General features: G+C 35.2%; 1 long non-coding RNA gene across 1 annotated transcript; it reads left to right on the forward strand.

Moving 5' to 3' along the window:
• Positions 1 to 223: 223 nt before the first annotated feature.
• Positions 224 to 3,095, forward strand: LOC113287745. The gene is made up of 3 exons (XR_003330286.1): positions 224 to 1,676; positions 2,353 to 2,437; positions 2,968 to 3,095. It is a non-coding gene; the product is annotated as an uncharacterized LOC113287745 (long non-coding RNA).
• The last annotated feature ends 16,230 nt before the right edge of the window (positions 3,096 to 19,325 follow it).

A 19,325-nucleotide genomic window follows, 5' to 3' on the forward strand; every position in this document is an offset into this window, starting at 1 on the left:
TAATAAAGATTAATCTAACAACGATCTAGATACGAAAATAGTACCGTCAGATAGAACTCGAGAAGTTATGCATAACGGACTACTCGGACGTGTCATTCGGATACTGGACGAAGAAGAATCATCAGATTAGCATAAAGGGAAAATTAGACCGCACCGGGGGTTCCCTTATCGCGGATATTGTATGTTTAGTGTTTCCCATCGGCCTTATCTTCACCAAAACTGATCGAAGAATTCATTCTTCTTCTTCTTTCTTTCCTCTTTCCTCTTATGTTTCTCCTCTGTCTCTCTTATTCTTCGTTCTTCCTTCTATCGATTTCAGTTTAGAAGATTTGAGTTTTATAAGAGATGGTGGTGGTGTTAATTTGGATTGATTAAGCTTTGGAGGAGAAGAAATTGATGTTGTTGTGAATCTGAAGAAGAGATGAACTGAGTTAGGGTTCTTGAGACAATTTGGGAAATTATATGGATTTGATTAATCCAATGTTTGATATGAGTTGCTAATATATGTTAAAGGATGCGGTGATTGTTAATTTGGTGATGTGGAGTAGATATGAAAATGAATCAAGGGTTAAGGTTTCTCAAAGAATGATTAGAAGATGAAATCGATGTTCTAAGATGTTGTTACGATATGGGTTTGAGATGAATTCAGAGTTGAGTTGGATAATTGATTAAAATTGATAGTTAGGGTTTTCTTTATGTTGCATTGAAGAAATTGGGAATTGGCTGTGATGAACTGTGGAAGGGTTAGATGGTGATGCATTGAGTGGAATCAGTCTAAAGAAGGGGTTGATTTCAATTGGTGGAGAGAGTCTTTTTGAGGTAATTTACTTCTTAATATCTCAGTAAAGCTTTTTGATTTCATTAAATGAATTATGAGTTATGGGTTCATGAGGATGTAATAAAGTGAGATTAAGATGATTATAAAATGGAACTCTAATTGTGGATATGAAGATGTTGTTGAATTGTGAACAACTGTAGGGAATGGTTGTTCTTTGTGGTGGTATGTGTGTGGTATGAGCTGTGGTTGTAGTTTAGGTCAATATATAGTGAAATGATGGTGTTATTTGTCTGAATGGGTTGAGTTGATGATGTTGAGATGCAACTACAGGTGGTGGTGGTTTATGAGTTACAAGGCTTTGTATTGGAGTTGTGTTAAATTACAGGGAGTGGAGTTTTGAACCAGCATTGATGTAAAATCTCAGATATGAGTGATGGAGTGAGTTGATAATGGGATTACAATTATGTTTGGTTGTTGTAGATGGTGAATGAGTTAGGTTATGCATGAACTTGTCTGGGAAGAAGTTTGGTTAATGAATGAGTTAATCAGGGTAATGATTCTGCAGCTGTTAGTGTATGATTGTGCAACTAAGAAGGATTAACATGATCTATGGGGAAGATATTTGGTAGTGGTGGTTTCGTATATTGAACTGAAGCTGAATTGAGTATTCACAGGTGTAGGGCCAGCTGGTGTTGTAGTTGCAGTTGCTGGAGTTTAATTGATACAATGGGGATCTTTTTGAGAGTTCAATAGTTGTTGGTGGTGTTTATAGGATATATGTATTGTTGTGTGTGTTGGTGGTTGACTGGATATGTAACCGAAGTATTGGAATGATGGATTATATGTTTGTATGGAGTTGAACTTCTCTTGTAGAAGCTTGGAAAAGCTGCAATTGCAGGTAGGCATAGTTTTCAATTGTAATTGAAGTTTGAAGTTTATTTAAGAATAATTGAACTGTAATTTGGCTAGTGAAGTTCTGTTAATAGGTGTGTTAGTATCAGTCTAGTTATGAAGCAGAGTGAAAGGCTGTTGAACCAATGGTTTAGACCTATTAGTCATCCTAGTCAGTCTAGCTGACTTATCTGACTTAGATCATCTGACTGAGTTGAATCAGTCTAACACTGAGTTGACTCACCGATACCCTATTTGACTCAGTGGACCTTGACCGAGTTAACCTTTGAGTATTTGACCCTGGACTTGGACCTTGACTAGACGTTGACTGTTAGTTGACCTGTAACCGTTAGTGACTGTTAGGTGACTCTTTTCGACTGGACCTTAGTTAATGGGCTTGTTTAGTTAACTTGGGCTTATAGTTAGTTTTCCTAATGAATATGAATTGGACCCTTAAGGTTCGATTTAGCCTTTAGTTCCTTATACATAGATGTATATCTTCCTGAGACTATTCAAGTGAACTATAGAACCAATCCAATTGAATTAGTAAACCTTAGATATGTTAAAGATAGATAATAAAATGGTGTACAAGAATAAATGGGCTTAAAACCATTACTTAGACTTGTATGATTCTTATGTGAGCCATTTTGGCTAGTTTCTTAGACTTCTTGTGTGATTAACAGTTAGTCTATATTAACATCGATCGATTCGAAAGATGAACCAGTGGATCGTGGATCTCGAGGTAGGCGTGGATTGTCATCAAAAGAGGTGGGAATACTTTTAACTCTTTTGAAACCATTGTTGTTTCTTTTGCAAAAGTTTATGTTTTACAAACTCATGCTTTATCTGTTTGTCCATTCCATGCGTTGTTCAGCTTGTATTATGATTGTTTTGTTGGTTCTTTGTAATCTTTCCATGGTTTGGAAAGGACTTGTAATGTTTTGTTGTCGTCATGAATTGTTATGGGAAATAAGAATTTCTACCTGTGGTATATAGGGTACGCTCCTTCACGTTTATACCTAGAGATTTTATGATATATTGGTCGGCAGTTTGCGAGTTCGGAATTGTCGACATCAATACTTACGATTAGGTGTGGGTTTGCGAGTTCGGAATTGCACAACCATAGTATACATTGTTTGAGGAAGGAGTTTGTCCATATACATGTTTGAGTATTACCAGTGACTTAGTCACTTTGTTGTTTGGGAAAATATGTTTGCTCTTGATTTCTTTAAAGTTGAATGTTATTCCTGCTGGGCACCCCTTTTAGGGATTATGTGCTCACCCATTCCCACTTTCAGTTTCAGAGACAGATCAGAGTTGCGCAGCGAAAGCTTCAAGGGTTGATTTCGTTAGTTGGATAACTTCTACTATATTTATTATATTGTCTATTGTATATGTAAACCTAACGACTATTGTATATGTATCATTTGAGGGAACTTCTTGTATATATATATATATATATATATATATATATATGTTTCAAAGCGGGTTAATTTTGCGTTGAGTTTTGTAGCACATTTCTTAGTTGGATGCTTAAGTACATTTTTTAGATTTTTAGTGCCTCTTATTTAGTTAATTGCTTGGATTAGTCAGCTGCTAGATTAGGGGGCGCTACAGTGTTGGTATCAGAGCTCACTATTAGATCTCATATGGGAAAAGATAGAAATAGCCAATGCCGGTTAGAGAACTAGATTAGTTTAGAACTGGGTTGGGTTTGTGAGATAAATCTTAATCACTAAAACCTATCTATAATTAAAAGAATTATTTGATTGATTGATTGATTTGTTTGTTTGTAATGAAGTAAAAATTGTTGGGTACACCAATAGATTTAGCTAATAAGGATTTGAGAATAATTAATTTAGAAAGTATGAACACGTAGACAATCTAATACTATAAAAATAGTGATATGGTATTGTTGATAGATCTTGTAAGTCACATAGAAACTTACTGAACGCATCGACTTAAATGAAGAGTAAACAATTTATAATGACATAAATGTTAACAATATTTTTGGGATTCAATGATTTTTGTAAGAGTAGTTAGAATAATAGTTTGACCACTAATATTAGTAATAAATATATTATAATGGTAATTATAGATGATCATAATAATAATAATAATTTTAATAAAGTAATGATTAGCATTTATCAATTAGTGTCATATTGAACTTAGCTTAACTAAAGTTGAAAATAATAAATTATAAACTATGAAAAATTAATAGCGCTTATCTAGGATTAAATTTGGTAAATTAAACTAATGACAAATTAGAAATAAATGTTTTGGGTCTAAACCAAATAGTTAATACAATACTTATTAGGCGTTAGACATAAGAAGGTAAGGATATAATGCATAAAATAAAAAGAGTCAACTTGTTAGTAATTTTGTAACGAAATTATTTTTAGTCTAATAGATGACTTATTAAATCTTTAAAATAAAACAGATATACATGAAGTAGTAATAATAGTATTCAGATGTAATAGTGGATTAAAAGAAAATAAATTCGTATATTAATAGGATACTTTACATTAATAGAAAAATCTAGAGACTATTAAGATATGGTATAATTTTATGCAGACTCAAATTTATATCATATTAAATTACCGACGCCAATATTTAACAAGATACGGTATATAGATCCAATATGAATAAATAAAATCTATGGTATCGTCTTTACGTGAATGTAAAGTTATATTTAAAAGATTAAGGATTAGTGTGTCAACTGGGCTATCAACTTAAGAATAACAAAAATAATAACACAGTTGATAAAAGTATTTGAGTAATTAAATTAGTAGGAAATTTATAATAGATAATGTTTAGAAATTTTATATATGGTATTACAGTAAGGTTTAATGTATTAATATTATAAATTGACGAAAAATCGAATTGGGATTACTATTATTGGTAAAAGAAATAAATAAATAAATCCAGATGACTAAGTAAACTATTTATATATTTTACGAAGTAAATTTATCAGACTTACACCAATAAAAGTTAAGAGACTAATTAATCTTAATAAATTAATAAGTTAACATTTAATTAATCCAGCACTGGGGAATAGTGAAGCTTGTGTTTTCTCTGTTCGTGGGAAGGCATTGTTGGGATTGGCCAACCTTGAAAGGGAAACTGCATTCAGAGATGACCGGTCATAGAAAATACTGTAAATTAATTTATAAAACCAATAGATGTAAGTTCGCTTAGAAAGATTCGTAGGATTCTTCCTTGTAGTTAGAGACACATATCTTATGAAATAGAAATTAGTGTAGAGGTCTTAAAGACTAAAATTTATAATTCTCCATTATAGAAATTCGAGTAAGGAACTTAGACTTCCCTATTTGATAGAAAGAACCTAAAATCAGCATAGTTGAACCTAGAACTACAAATTTCAGATTTTAGTTGTAGAGCCATATAGGTTTGTGTTTTGTTTCGTGTTGTTTTGCGCTTAGAAGAGAGATAGTATTTCTCTATATAGTGGGGAGTTTTGAAGATTAGATGGATAGTTTGATTTTCGAGGACGAAAATGTATAAGGTGGGGAGAATGTAAGGACCCTCAAGCTCGTCAACGCTATTAGACCGGCCAAGTGACGAATTAGCCATAATAACTTGATTAGTTTAACACGAACGTTAACTAATAAAGATTAATCTAACAACGATCTAGACACGAAAGTAGTACCGTCAGATATAACTCAAGAAGTTATGCAGAACGGACTATTCGAACGTGTCATTCGGATATTGGACGAAGAAGAATCATCAGATTAGCATAAAGGGAAAATTAGTCTTTTTGCCATTAGACCGACCCGGGGTTCCCTTATCGCGGATATTGTGTGTTTACTATTTCCCATCGGCCTTATCTTCACTAAAACCGATCGAAGAATTCATTATTCTTTTTCTTTCTTTCCTCTTTCCTCTTCTGCTTCTCCTCTGTCTCTCTTCTTCTTCGTTCTTCCTTCTATCGATTTCAGTTTAGAAGATTTGAGTTTTATAAGAGATGGTGGTGGTGCTAATTTGGATTGATTAAGCTTTGGAGGAGAAGAAATTGATGTTGCTGTGAATATGAAGAAGAGATGAACTGAATTAGGGTTCATCAGCCGATTTGGGAAATTATATGGATTTGAGTAATCCGATGTTTGATATGAGTTGCTAATATATGTTAACGGATGGGGTGATTTTTAATTTGGTGATATGGAGTAGATCTGAAGATGAATCAAGGGTTAAGGTTTCTCAGAGAATGATTAGAAGATGAAATCGATGTTCTAAAAGGTTGTTATGAGATGGGTTTGAGATGAATTCAGAGGTGAGTTGAAGAATTGATTAAAATTGGTAGTTAGGTTTTTCTTTCTGTTGGATTGAAGAAATGGAATTGGATGTGATGAACTGTGGAAGGGTTAGATGGTGATGTATTGAGTCGAATCAGTCTAAAGAAGGGGTCGATTTCAATTGGTGGAGAGAGTCTTTTTGAGGTAATTTACTTCTTAATATCTCAGTAAAGCTTTTTGATTTCATTTAATGAATTATAAGTTATGGGTTGATGAGGATGTAATAAACTGAGATTAAGATGATTATAAAATGGAACTGTAATTGTGGATATGAAGATGTTGTTGAATTGTGAACAACTGCAGGGAATGGTTGTTCTTTGTGGTGGTATGTGTGAGGTATGAGCTGTGGTTGTAGTTTAGGTCAATATATAGTGAAGTGATGGTGTTGTTTGTCTGAATGGGTTGAGTTGATGATGTTGAGATGCAACTACAGGTGGTGGTGGTTTATGAGTTACAAGGCTTTGTATTGGAGTTGTGTTAAATTACAGGGAATGGAGTTTTGAACTAGCATTGATGTGAAATCTCAGATATGAGTGATGGAGTGAGTTGATAATGGGATTACAATTATGTTTGGTTGTTGTAGATGGTGAATGAGTTAGTTTATGCATGAACTTGTCTGGGAAGAATTTTGGTTAATGAATGAGTTAATCAGGGTAATGGTTCTACAGCTGTTAGTGTATGATTGTGCAGCTAAGAAGGATAAGCATGATCTGTGGGGAAGATATTTGGTAGTGGTGGTTTCGTATGTTGAATTGAAGCTTAATTGAGTATTAACAGGTGTAGGGCTAGCTGGTGTTGCAGCTGCAGTCGCTGGAATTTAATTGATACAATGGGGATATGTTTGGGAGTTCAATAGTTGGTGCTGGTGTTTAAAGGATATATGTATTGTTGTGTGTGTTGGTGGTTGACTGGATATGTAACTGAAGTATTGGAATGATGGATTAGATGTTTATATGGGGTTGAACTTCTCTTGTAGAAGCTTGGAAAAGCTACAATTGCAGGTCGGCATAGTTTTCAATTGTAATTGAAGTTTGAAATTTATTTAAGAATAACTGAACTGTACTTTGGCTAGTGAAGTTCTGTTAATAGGTGTGTTAGTATCAGTCTAGTTATGAAGCAGAGTGAAAGGCTGTTGAACCAATGGTTTAGACCTATTAGTCATCCTAGTCAGTCTAGCTGACTTATCTGACTTAGATCATCTGACTGAGTTGAATCAGTCTAACCCTGAGTTGACTCACCGATTCCCTATTTGACCCTGGAGTTGGACCTTGACTAGACGTTGACTGTTAGTTGACCTGTAACCGTCATTTTGACCGTTAGGTGACTCTTATGGACTGGATCTTAGTTAATGGGATTGTTTAGTTAACTTGGACTTATAGTTAGTTTTTCTAATGAATATGAGTTGGACCCTTAAGGTTCGATTTAGCCTTTGGTTCCTTATACATAGATGTATATCTTCCTGAGACTATTCAAGTGAACTATAGAACCAATCCAATTGAATTAGTAAACCTTAGATATGTTAAAGATAGATAATAAAATGGTGTAGAAGAATAGATGGGCTTAAAACCATTAGTTAGACTTGTATGATTCTTATGTGAGCCATTTTGGCTAGTTTCTTAAACTTCTTGTGTGATTAACAGTTAGTCTATATTAACATCGATCGATGCAAAGGATGAACCAGTGGATCGTGGATCTCAAGGTAGGCGTGGCTTGTCATCAAAAGAGGTGGGAATATTTTTAACTCTGTTGAAACCATTGTTGTTTCTTTTACAAAAGTTTATGTTTTTCAAACTCATGCTTTATTTGTTTTTGCATTCCATGCGTTGTTCAGCTTGTATTATGACTGTTCTGTTGGTTCTTTGTAATCTTTCCATGGTATGGAACGGACTTGTAATGTTTTGTTGTCGTCATGAATTTCTATGGGAAATAAGAATTTCCACCTGTGGTATATAGGGTACGCTGCTTCACGTTTATACCTAGAGCTTTTATGATATATTGGTCGGCAGTTTGCGAGTTCGGAACTGTCGACATCAATACTTACGATTAGGTGTGGATTTGCGAGTTCGGAATTGCACAACAATAGTATACATTGTTTGAGGAAGGAGTTTGTCCATATACATGTTTGAGTATTACCAGTGACTTAGTCACTTTGTTGTTTGGGAAAATATGTATTATTTTCCAAATCTTGCTCTTGATTTCTTTAAAGTTGAATTTTATTCCTGCTGGGCACCCTTTTAGGGATGATGTGCTCACCCACCCCCCTTTTCATTTTCAGAGACAGATCGGAGTTGCGCAGCGAAAGCTTCAAGGGTTGATTTCGTTAGTTGGATAACTTCTACTGTGTTTATTATATTTTCTATTGTATATGTGAACCTAATGACTATTGTATATGTATCATTTGAGAGAACTTCTTGTATATATATATATGTTTCAGAGCGGGTTAGTTTTGGGTTAAGTTTTGTAGCACATTTCTTAGTTGAATGCTTAAGTACATGTTTTAGATTTTTAGTGCCTCTTATTTAGTTAATTGCTTGGATTATTCAGCTGCTAGCTTAGGGGGCGCTACAGAATCACACACACATCAATTGTACCGAAATTTTGTAAGCCTAAACAATTGATACCACACAATAAAGCAAGATAACAATAGTTTTTCTTAACCGGAATCAATTGAAACACACATCCACACACACATCATGGAATAAATATAAATTGAACCGAAATTTTGTTAAGCAAAAGCAACAAATATATATAATATAAACTCAGGCTTTTCTTAAACAGGAAAACAATTAACTAACAAGATTATTACCTCAAATTTTGCATCCACTTCTCCAATATGATAGCATCTTCGCCCAGGGAGAATTGATATCGAAATATCACCACTTTGTCATCCTTATGCATAAACAAAAGAATAACAACACACCTCAATCTTTACCAGAGAAAGGTTGAAAACCGGTTTTAACAATTGCAAGCAAAATTTGAAAACCGTCAAAACACATATGCTTTTATGCTAAACCAAAACCGATTCAACGTATTGTGATTTTTTCACATATTGTTTCTATCATAACCCCTCATGATATTTTGATAAAGCCTACCTACTAGGGCTAGAACTTAATCCCGCTAAATCAAAAATTCATCCAAACCATAAGGGTTCACAATATATGAGATCGAATATTAAGGTAGTAAAACCGAAGTCAAACATCCCATAAACATACATAGCAATAAGATAAAATCAATTAAGTACAGGCTATGTAAACCAAAAACTATCACAAGAAAAATTACTAATCAAATAATTTTATTCATAATAGTTTTATTCATAATAGACCAATACAATCAATGAAAGAAATCAAAAATTGATGTCTATTAAACTAGATTAAGTATTACATCAAATAACTTAATCTCTAGTGGTGCTCTTGTTGTTAACCGAGGTCTCTTCAGTGTTCAAACTCTTAACGCATGTCTCAAGAGACTTGTCTGCTACCACTTTATATTTCATAAGATCTTCCATCCGAAGTTTCAAGTTATCAAGCTCACTTTTTTCCTCCTCTAGACTTTCTAGTCCATCTCGATCTTGCATCAAGGAGAAAAGACTTCTTATGAGTTCATCAAACCCATCCATAGTTTCGTGCATACCAACAGTGGAGAACCACTTGGAAGAGTCTGAATCATTGATCGCAAAGAGACTTATTTCATCTTGAGATCTATCAGAGTTATTATTAGATGCATTTCTTGAGAAAATCTTTCTGATTTTTCGATATGGGACAAACCCTTGACAGTTTCTTACTTTTCGTGCTTCCCTTCTATCACTCCTTGTAACGCTGCAAGTTATAGGAGACATCTTTATCAAGGAAAGACAGTAATCTTAAGAGAGAATTTTTTAAACCAGGATTTTTTCGAAAATATATACATATATGTTTTTCGAACTTCTCCTTTTATTGGAAAGTAGAATCAAAAGATATTCCAAGATATCTCTTATTACTAAAAACTTCCTTTAATATGTGCCCCCTTTTTTTTATGTGCTTTTCTCATCCAATATTAAGAGCACATTTTTTGGATGAGAGTGCACAATTTCGATACAACTAAGTTGCATCGGAGTAAGCTTTTTCCAGCTTACAGTGAATATCAGAAACATAGTTCATGTTTCTTTTAGGGAATTTCTGCCTAAAATATTTTCTCCCAAGACTATGATCTTTTCTAACTCTAGAGATATGATCATGTGGAGAAAACGTACTAATGTGAGAATTCTCTGAGATAACCAAATCTCTCTTAATTCTTTCAATGAGATTTTCATAAGATTTTCTCATTCTAAGGACTTCCTTATTATTCACATTAGTGTGATCGTCTGAAACAACTATCGGAAATTCCTGATTGTTTCTTTTGGCAGAGATTCGTTGTTTCTCTTCCTTCTGAAGTCGTTCCTTATCAAAACCAAAACTGTTTCGATATGAGTGCGGAGGAACCTTTTTCCAGAAGCGATTATCAACTCTTTCCTATGACTCCTTTGAGTTGATCTTATCGGGATGTAATATAATCTATCTTTTTACTGAGGAATAATCTTTCAGTTTTTTAAGCAAACAAAACTTCTTTCAAAATTTTTACCACCGAATGTTGAAGAAGTATAAGTTTCCTGTCAAGTGACTGAAAATTATATTCCTTAGAGTCATCACGGAATCGGTTCAAAGTTTCCTTTGGAAAAGATTTCGTTTGATCATCAGTAGATCTAGAAGCTGGTTTCTCATCTTCCTCTAACTTGATGTAGTTAGGCAAACTACTATCATCTTGATCTGTTTCATATGTGATTAACCCGGTTTTGTCACAATCTATAAAAGTCGAGCAAGGACTTTTAGTTTTCTCATCAGAAGAAATCACAACAGCATCATTAGTCGGAGTCATAGGACGTGTCTCTTTATCTGTTAGAGATTTACCAAGAGCTTCTAGTTTGACAGCGAGATCCATTTTCTCTTTGGCTAGACAGTTCAGTTGAATGTCTTTTTCTCTGATCTCATGCTTAAGAAGATTTGACTCTGTCTTCAAAATAAACACTTTAGAAGACAGAGATTGTATAGGCTTTAGGAGTTTTACCAACTCTTTATCAGCATCTTCCTTTTCCTCGGAAAAAGACATAGATGTTTTCGTAACTCCTGGATCATGAATCAATGAAGTATTACCATATTCAACTTTTGAGCATTCAAACTCTTGCATAACGTTAACTGAATCGGACATTAGATTCAATTCTTATAGGTTGGATCGCACCAAACACAGATTGTTAGATCTTTTCGTTTTTTCCTGCTCTAATACCAATTGAAAAGGCGAAGGTACCCAAATATACCTCAAGCTAAAACTTTTCCTACCTATAAGTCCTTTATCCGAAAGTGATCGTCTATGGACTGAGTCGAGAGAATACAACTAATCGGTTCACACTTCGTGTGATCGTCTATGGATACGAGATCGAGACAATACAAAAACGAAGTATGTTTACTTGATACAAAGGTTCGGACTTAACCAAACACAATAGGATTGCTTATCAAGTAAATAGGAATTAACGTTTGTGTAATTTATTTTAATTATAATAAAACAATTATAATGCGGAATATAAAAGTAAATGACACAGCAAGATTTTGTTAACGAGGAAACCGAAAATGCAGAAAACCCTCGGGACCTAGTCCAGAATTCAATACTCTCAGGATTAAGCCGCTACACTAACTTAGTATACTTGAGACCAAGTAACTAACCCCATAGTTCACCTAGTTCCTTCTGTATTCCCACTCCTCCAACTTATAAATAAGTCACGTACTTGGAACGATTCCTTTGGTTCGTATTCCAAACAGTAAAGGAACAACAAATCTGTTTGGTATCAACTTTATTCAACCAAGTGATATGAGTTGGACAAAGGCTCTCCCGTTTATCTCAATATAAACTCCTTCGTCAGGTCCTTAGATCTATCTTATGTTCAATCACCCAAAGGTAATCGATTAAGATTAAGCCAACAACACCTTTAATCCGAAGAACCGTGTTGATCTCGATCTACTCAATTAATCAATCCAATCTACCACAAGGATAAACTGATTATTAATTGGATCCTCTTTTACCAAAACAAGTATTGTGCACACCAAAGATCATAAAACCCAAGTCATATCTTCAATATCTTTGTTGTCTTCAAATCTTCTTAAATCTTCAATAAACACCTGCACACAATTACTTGAATCTCTTGTGATCAATCACGCACAAAACAAAGTCTGTTAACAATAGATTATCACAAGATCGTCTTTAGAACTAACAACAGTCTAAAGATCCCTGTCGAAACTCTGAACTAGTTTGAGTGAATCTTATATCAGAAGAGAAGATTCTAAATAATAAACAAACTAGGTGCAATCATATTTCAACCACCGTTAGTCAATCAAATCAATCAAAAACAAAAGATAAACCGCAATTATCTAGTTTCCCACCAACGGGTCGCGCTAGAGCTTCTCAATCCCAAAGAAGACTTTAAACTGAGCGTCCGTAATAGATTTCGCCTAATTAGGTTACTCTCCTCTTCGAATAGGTGGCTACACCAGTAACAACAACAAAAGAGTAAATATGTTGTTACGAAGGATTAGTTTGCTAGAAAGGCAAACTTCAAGTATTTATAGACAAGGAAGTTTGGACACCAATGAATTTCCAAAACCGAAAATATTTTCAAGATATTCATTAAAGCACAAATTCGATTTCCATAATTCCTGGAAATGCTCTGTCCAAAAATAACGATCGAAATCTCTCGGAAAATCTAATTAGTAAATGCACATTATTAATTCTGTAATTTCCCTACAAAATGAAATTAATAACCTTAATTAAAAGATTCTTAACTTACTTATGTTTCGATCTCGGGATTATCTTCCCTTAGCCGTTAAGGAATATCTTTGAACAATTAAAGAAATAAACATTCACAGCACGTGTTCAAAGTTTGTCGACACCTTAACTTTGTAAGTTCTCTTTCACACTTACAACCATGAAACCGATTTGCCACACTTCCAAACAAGTTTAGAATTGGTTCATCTGACTTTCAAGAACTATGTGATTGATCAAACCAACATTCAATCACAATCATGGGTTTACGGTTCTGCGAAAACAAGTTTCGGTTCTACCTCCATGTGAGTATTGTGCATAGTCACACTAGCTTTCCAAAAATTCGGTTGGATAAGTACTAGGATCGGTTCCCCACAAATATATGGTATCTAACTTATATGTGTTGCGCATGTCCATAGGATCGGTTCCCCTTTTCCTAAAAACGTGTTGCACATGTCCATAGGATCCATTCCCCTTTCTGCTATAATCCTTGATGCACGCCATACAAGGATCGGTTCCCTTTGATGTACTGCACCCCTTACAAGGATCGCCATTTCTTTTTAATTGGTCAGACATACAAAATCCGATCATACCACAAGTGATTACTTAAGATCGGTTTTACTAATAAAAGTTATACCAATACATAAGTCAGGCCTCTGTGAATATTTCTACCAAGAACACAACAAGTTGTGAGCGGTTATACTCTATCACACATATTAGTTGTTCATAAGATATGTAATGAATAACAAAACCAATAAAAACTGGCAATTTCTTTTTCGGTTCACAAACAAGTTTATGAACTTACTTCCTTAGAACACATGTAAACATTGTTCCCTAGGATGAAATCCTCACCTCATACCCATACATAATTACAATAGCATTCAAATGATTATGGCAATGTCTTATCTACAAAGTTTAATGGTTAATCAATAAACCTCGTATTGTATTCCTTAATACTATGTCTATCTAGAGTTCAAATATGCTTCACATTTATGTTTTCAATGTGCACGACTTAAAAGATGCATTAGGGAATGAAACAATTCAAGTCAAATATCACTAACCTCAAGTGGAAGGATGATTGTTGTCGTTGTAGCTCCTTGCTTCTTCACATCTTCAAGACTTCACAATACTTGTAATGTCTCATATCCCAATACTTTCAAGCTAACCTATACGAAGTTGACTATAGTACATAATCAAGCGACTCTTAACATGAGTTTTGATTCACTAAAATATGACAACCAAACTTGACATACCAACGCTTGGTGGGTTCAACTGAGCAATGCTCTAACAACTTCGTATATAAGACATCAACATAATCGTTTGAATGCTATTGTGATTATGTATGGGTATGAGGTGAAGATTTCATCCTAGGAAATAATGTTTTACATTCGTTTAAAGAAAGTAAATTCATGAACTTGTTTCGTGAATCGAAAAGAAAATCGCTAGGCTTATTGGTATTGTGATTCATTGCATATATTTTGAACTACCAATATGTGTAATTAGTATAACCGCTCATGACTTGTTTATGTTCTTGGTAAAACTATTCACAAGGCCTGATTTTTGTATTGGTATGACTTTTATTAGTGAAACCGATCTTAAGTAATCACCTGAGATGGTATGATCCATTTAGTGTTATTGGTATGACCAACTCTAGGCAAAGGGAAAACGATCCTACGAAGAGGTGCAACCGATCACAAAGGGGAATCGATCCTTGTAAGAGGTGCAACACGTTTTTAGAAGATGGGGGAACCGATCCTATGAACATGTGCAACACGTTTTTAGTGACGGGGGAAGCGATCCTATGGGCATGTGCAGCAAATACAAGTAGTTACCATAAGTATGTGGGGAACAGATCCTAGTAACTAGTCAACCGAATTTTTGGAAAGCTAGTGTGACTATGCACAATACTCACATGGAGGTAGAAACAAAACTTATTTTGGTAGAACCGTTAAACCCATGATTTGTGATTGAGTGTTCTTAGTCAATCACATAGTTCTTGGAAGTCAGATGAACCAATTCTAAACTTGTTTGGAAGTGTGGCAAACCAGTTCCAAGATTGTAAGTATGAAAAAGGACTTGCAAAGTTAAGATGTCGACATACTTTGAACATGTTCAGTAACGCCTATCTTTTATTGTTCAAAGATATTCCTTAATAGCTAAAGGAAAATCCCGGATCGAAAATTAAGTTGAGAATCTTTTAATTAAGGTTGTTAATTTTATTTTTGGAAAATGAAAATTTTGCAATGTGCATTTACTAATTGGAGATTTTCTAAGATATTTTCGGTCAATGTTTGGACAAAGCATTTCCAGGAATTATGGAAACCGAATCTGGAATATATTGCATATCTTGAGAATATTTTCGGTTTTGTAAATTCCTTGGTGTCCAAACTTCCTTGGTTTACAAATATCAAAGTTTGTATTTCGAGCAAACTAATCTCAGAGCCAGCAAAACTACCTAGTTGTGTTGTTACTGGTGGAGGCGCCTATTCGGAGAGGAAAGTAACCTAATTAGGCGAAATCTCTTACGACCGCTCAGTTTAAGGACTTCTTTTGGATTGAAAAGCGCTATTAGTACCGTTGGTGGAAAACTAGATAATTGTGGTTTATTATTAGTTTCGATTGATTTGATTGACTAACGTTTGTTGAACTTTGATTGCACCTAGTTTGTTTATGCTTGGGAATCTTGTGTTCTGATATAAGATTCACTCACTAGATCGAAGTTTCAACGGGGATCTTTAATCTGTTTGTAGATCTAAAGACGTCTTGTGATTATCCATTGTTATCAGACTCCGTTCTGTGCGTGATTGATCACAAAAAATTTAAGTTGATTGTGTGCAAGTGTTTATTGAAGATCTAAGAAGATTTGAAGACAAAGAAGACTTTGAAGATTTCTGATTTGGGTTCATAATATTTGGTGTGCACAATACTTGTTTCGGTTAAAGAGGATCTAACTATAATCGGTTTATCCTTGTGGTAGATTGGATTGATTAGTTGAGTAGATCAGCATCAATACAATTCTTTGGATTAAGAAAATTGATTGCAAAATCTCTAAACGATTACTTCGGTAATTGTTGATTGATATATCTAAAGACCTGACAAAGGAGTTTATTGAGATAAGCGGAAAAACCTTTTGTCGAACTCACATCACTTGGTTGAAAAGAGTTGATACCAAACAGATTTGTTGTTCCTTTACTGTTTGGAATACGAACCAAAGGAATTGTTCCAAGTACGTGACTTATTCATAAGTTGGAGGCGTGGGAATACAGACGGAACTAGGTGAACTATAGGTTTAGTTGCTTGGTCTCAACTATACGAAGTTGGTTTGATTTTGTATAGAGGCTATTCAATTCTGGACAAGGTCCCGAGATTTTTTTGCATTTGCGGTTTCCTCGTTAACAAAATCTTGTTGTGTCTTTTACTTTTCTATTTCCGCAATTATAATTGTTTTAACTATAATTAGAAGTAAAATACACAATGTTAATTCCTATTTACTTGATAGTAACCCTATTGTGTTTCATTAAGTCCGAACCTCTTATCAAGTAAACATACTTCGTTGTTGTATTGTCTCGATCTCGTATCCATAGACGATCACATGAAGTGTGAACCGATTAGTTGTATTGTCTCGACTCTTTCCATAGACAATCACATTCGGAGAAAGAACTTACAGGTGGAAAAGTTTTAGGTTGAGGTATATTTGGGCACCCTCGTCTTTTCAAGTTCGATTACCTCCTCGATCGGAAACAGGAAGGTTAAAGCAGCCTCTCCAGTTTCTTGTTGCTGTGCAGGCGTCTTAGTTACAACTGTCCGGGTTTGAGCTGTCTGTTGTGTTGGTGCCGCACGTTTGGGTTGTTGTTCTGCGACTAGAGCTTTTCTCTTTCCTCCTTCACTCACCACATTTACAGATGGTTGAGTGTTTTATTGTTTGTTGATGAAACGTCTGTTCCCTCGAGTCTCACGTGCATCTTCATTCCTCACAGGCCTGGTTCTTTACAAAAAGGTTGGTGTTGTTGTGTCCGACCGCTTAACAGCTTCGTAAAGTTCAGAGAATGACTAGAATCGCAGGTTCTCCAGTAAAGTGTGATATACGGGTACCATGCCATTAATGCACAGCTCCACCAATTGATGTTCAGTCACATTTGGATCATGACAATCTAGCGCTTGAATCCTGAATCTCTTGACATAATCATTTGGATGTTCATTGTTTCGCTGAAACATCCTTCCCAAGTCTGATAAGGTGACTTGCTCAGACACAAAGAAATATTTCTTGTAGAAAGCGGTAACCATTTCGCATCAATTGGCTATGCTTTTTGGTGCAGTGTTGTTGTACCAGGTGTATGCCCTTCCAGTGAGTGATTTTGAGAATTCTTTCAGGCGGAGGACGTAGTTATATTCATGCTCCTCTAGTGATTCCAAAAAACGAGAATTGTCTTCACGAGCGTTACCAGTATCGTCATAAAGGGAGAACTGGGGAGAAGAATATCCTCTTGGAAGAGGAACTCTTTGCACGCCAGGAGGATAAGGGGGTTGGTGGATTTTCGTGCTGATGAACGGTAGCTGGATTTTTCCTGCCTCGATTCTGGAGAAGTCGTTCCATGTCCTCTCGTGTGATAAAGTTGGACTGTTGATTCCTTTCTGATGGTCGAGGAGCTACACAAACTTCTTCATCCATAAAGATAAGCCCTGTTGAAGCACTTGCACCAGGAGTCATGAAACTGTTCCTTGTATGCTCCATTTGGGGTTGGCATAGTTTTGGTGGTAATATTTCCGTTAGCGTCTTGAGAAAAGTGAGTACCTCCTTCTGAGTTATAGCCATGTCCGTCTGAGCTTTGAAAGAACTTCATGTCTCTCCATTAAATCGACAATGGTGATAGGAGGTGGGTTTCCTCTGGCTCCTCCAGTCTCCCGTCCCGAAGAAGAAGTGGTAGCAGCCCTGATGACAATTAGAGGTGTCACGCTCGAAGAAATATTAGAAGTAGCAGCGGCTCTTGTTTAGGTAATAGGAGGCGTCACGCCAGAGGGGATGCTTCCGGCGCTGCTGGTGTTGGTGCTAGAGAATGTAACACCATAAGATTGTTGATTGTGCTGGCTGGCGGTACATTGGTGTCAGCAACAGGGATAACGGCGCCAGGAGTGTTAACAATTTCCCCTTTTGTCAATTTTAATGACAAAATTCTATTATATATGGCAAAGTGTAATCCAATTTTTAATATTCCGACTGATAAAATTATGCCAAATGTCCCCACCATAATTTCTACATTAAAAAAAGCTTATGTCGGTCCATAGGAAACGATGATTTCATCAATGTGAAAGCTTACTTTGTGAAGGCCTTTAAAGGAAAAGATTCATAGGTGTTCTGTTGAATGACGAATGGTTTTATTTGTTTTGTTTTGTTTCAAAGCATAGTACTAAACAATGACATAGTACTAAAAATTGACATAGTACCAAATATTACTAAATGATGACACGATGAGTGGGTCATGATTTATGTTTTTGTCATCCGAGTAGAGTGTGAATTGCCAAGTACTAATCTTCAGAAAGATCTTAGAGCATCCACAGTGGGCGAGTATAACCAAAAATTTGGGATGAGATCGTGACGCAGTGGGACGGAGTAAAGATCAAATCCCAGCCAAAGATCAAATTCCAGACCATATTTGATCGCGACCAAATACCAAATCCTAATATAGTCGGGCGTAAATTTAAAGTACGCTTGTTGCTGGGCGTAAATTTAAAGTACGCGCGTTAACGGGCGGAGATTTAAATTACGCCCGATGAAAATTCAAATTAAAAAAAAAAAAAAAAATGAGGCGTAAACTTAAAGTACGCCTGTTGACAGGCGTAAATTTAAAGTACGCCTGGTGATTGATTGGGCGGACATTTGAGATACACCCGATGAAATTTTTTTGGGGCGGAGATTTAAATTACGCGCGACCAAATTTTAATCGGGACCGTTACGTGACAACACGGACTAAACCCAAAATTTGATCTTTTTTTCGATCTTTGATCTTTGGTTTTGATCGCACCACTGCAGTTGCTCTTACAAGAGGACTTTCGGTTAAGTTTAAAATATTATTTGAAATCTCGTCCTACATATAATCCATGTTTAAAGCTTAATATTTTGTTTTTTATAAAGTAAGGAAGCTCCTGATTTGAGATCTAAAAGTATACTGATTCTTAATGTAGAGTTTGATATTTTAGATTTTGCTCTTAAATGAACAACCTATAAGATTAAGCACCACTTAAGTGTTGCGTGTAAATAAGTGTTGCGGGTAAAGGATGGTCCCAACGAATTTCAGTTATCTGTTGGTTAGATTAGGATGGCGTATCGAAACAGTCTCTGAATTTATACAGCAAAACTTAACTCGTTTTCAGGGTCCTCTGGTCTGGCGTAAAATGCAAAGAAAAGTCGATTTCAGTTTTTAATACAGGTGTATATTTAAAATTATCTCTTTAAATAATTTTCAATTTCCTACGGAAAAAATAAAATAAAATATTTTTCAATGAAAAACTCATCAATTGGAAAG

Source organism: Papaver somniferum, chromosome 6 (genome assembly GCF_003573695.1).
Source record: "Papaver somniferum cultivar HN1 chromosome 6, ASM357369v1, whole genome shotgun sequence".
Taxonomy (NCBI): domain Eukaryota; kingdom Viridiplantae; phylum Streptophyta; class Magnoliopsida; order Ranunculales; family Papaveraceae; genus Papaver; species Papaver somniferum.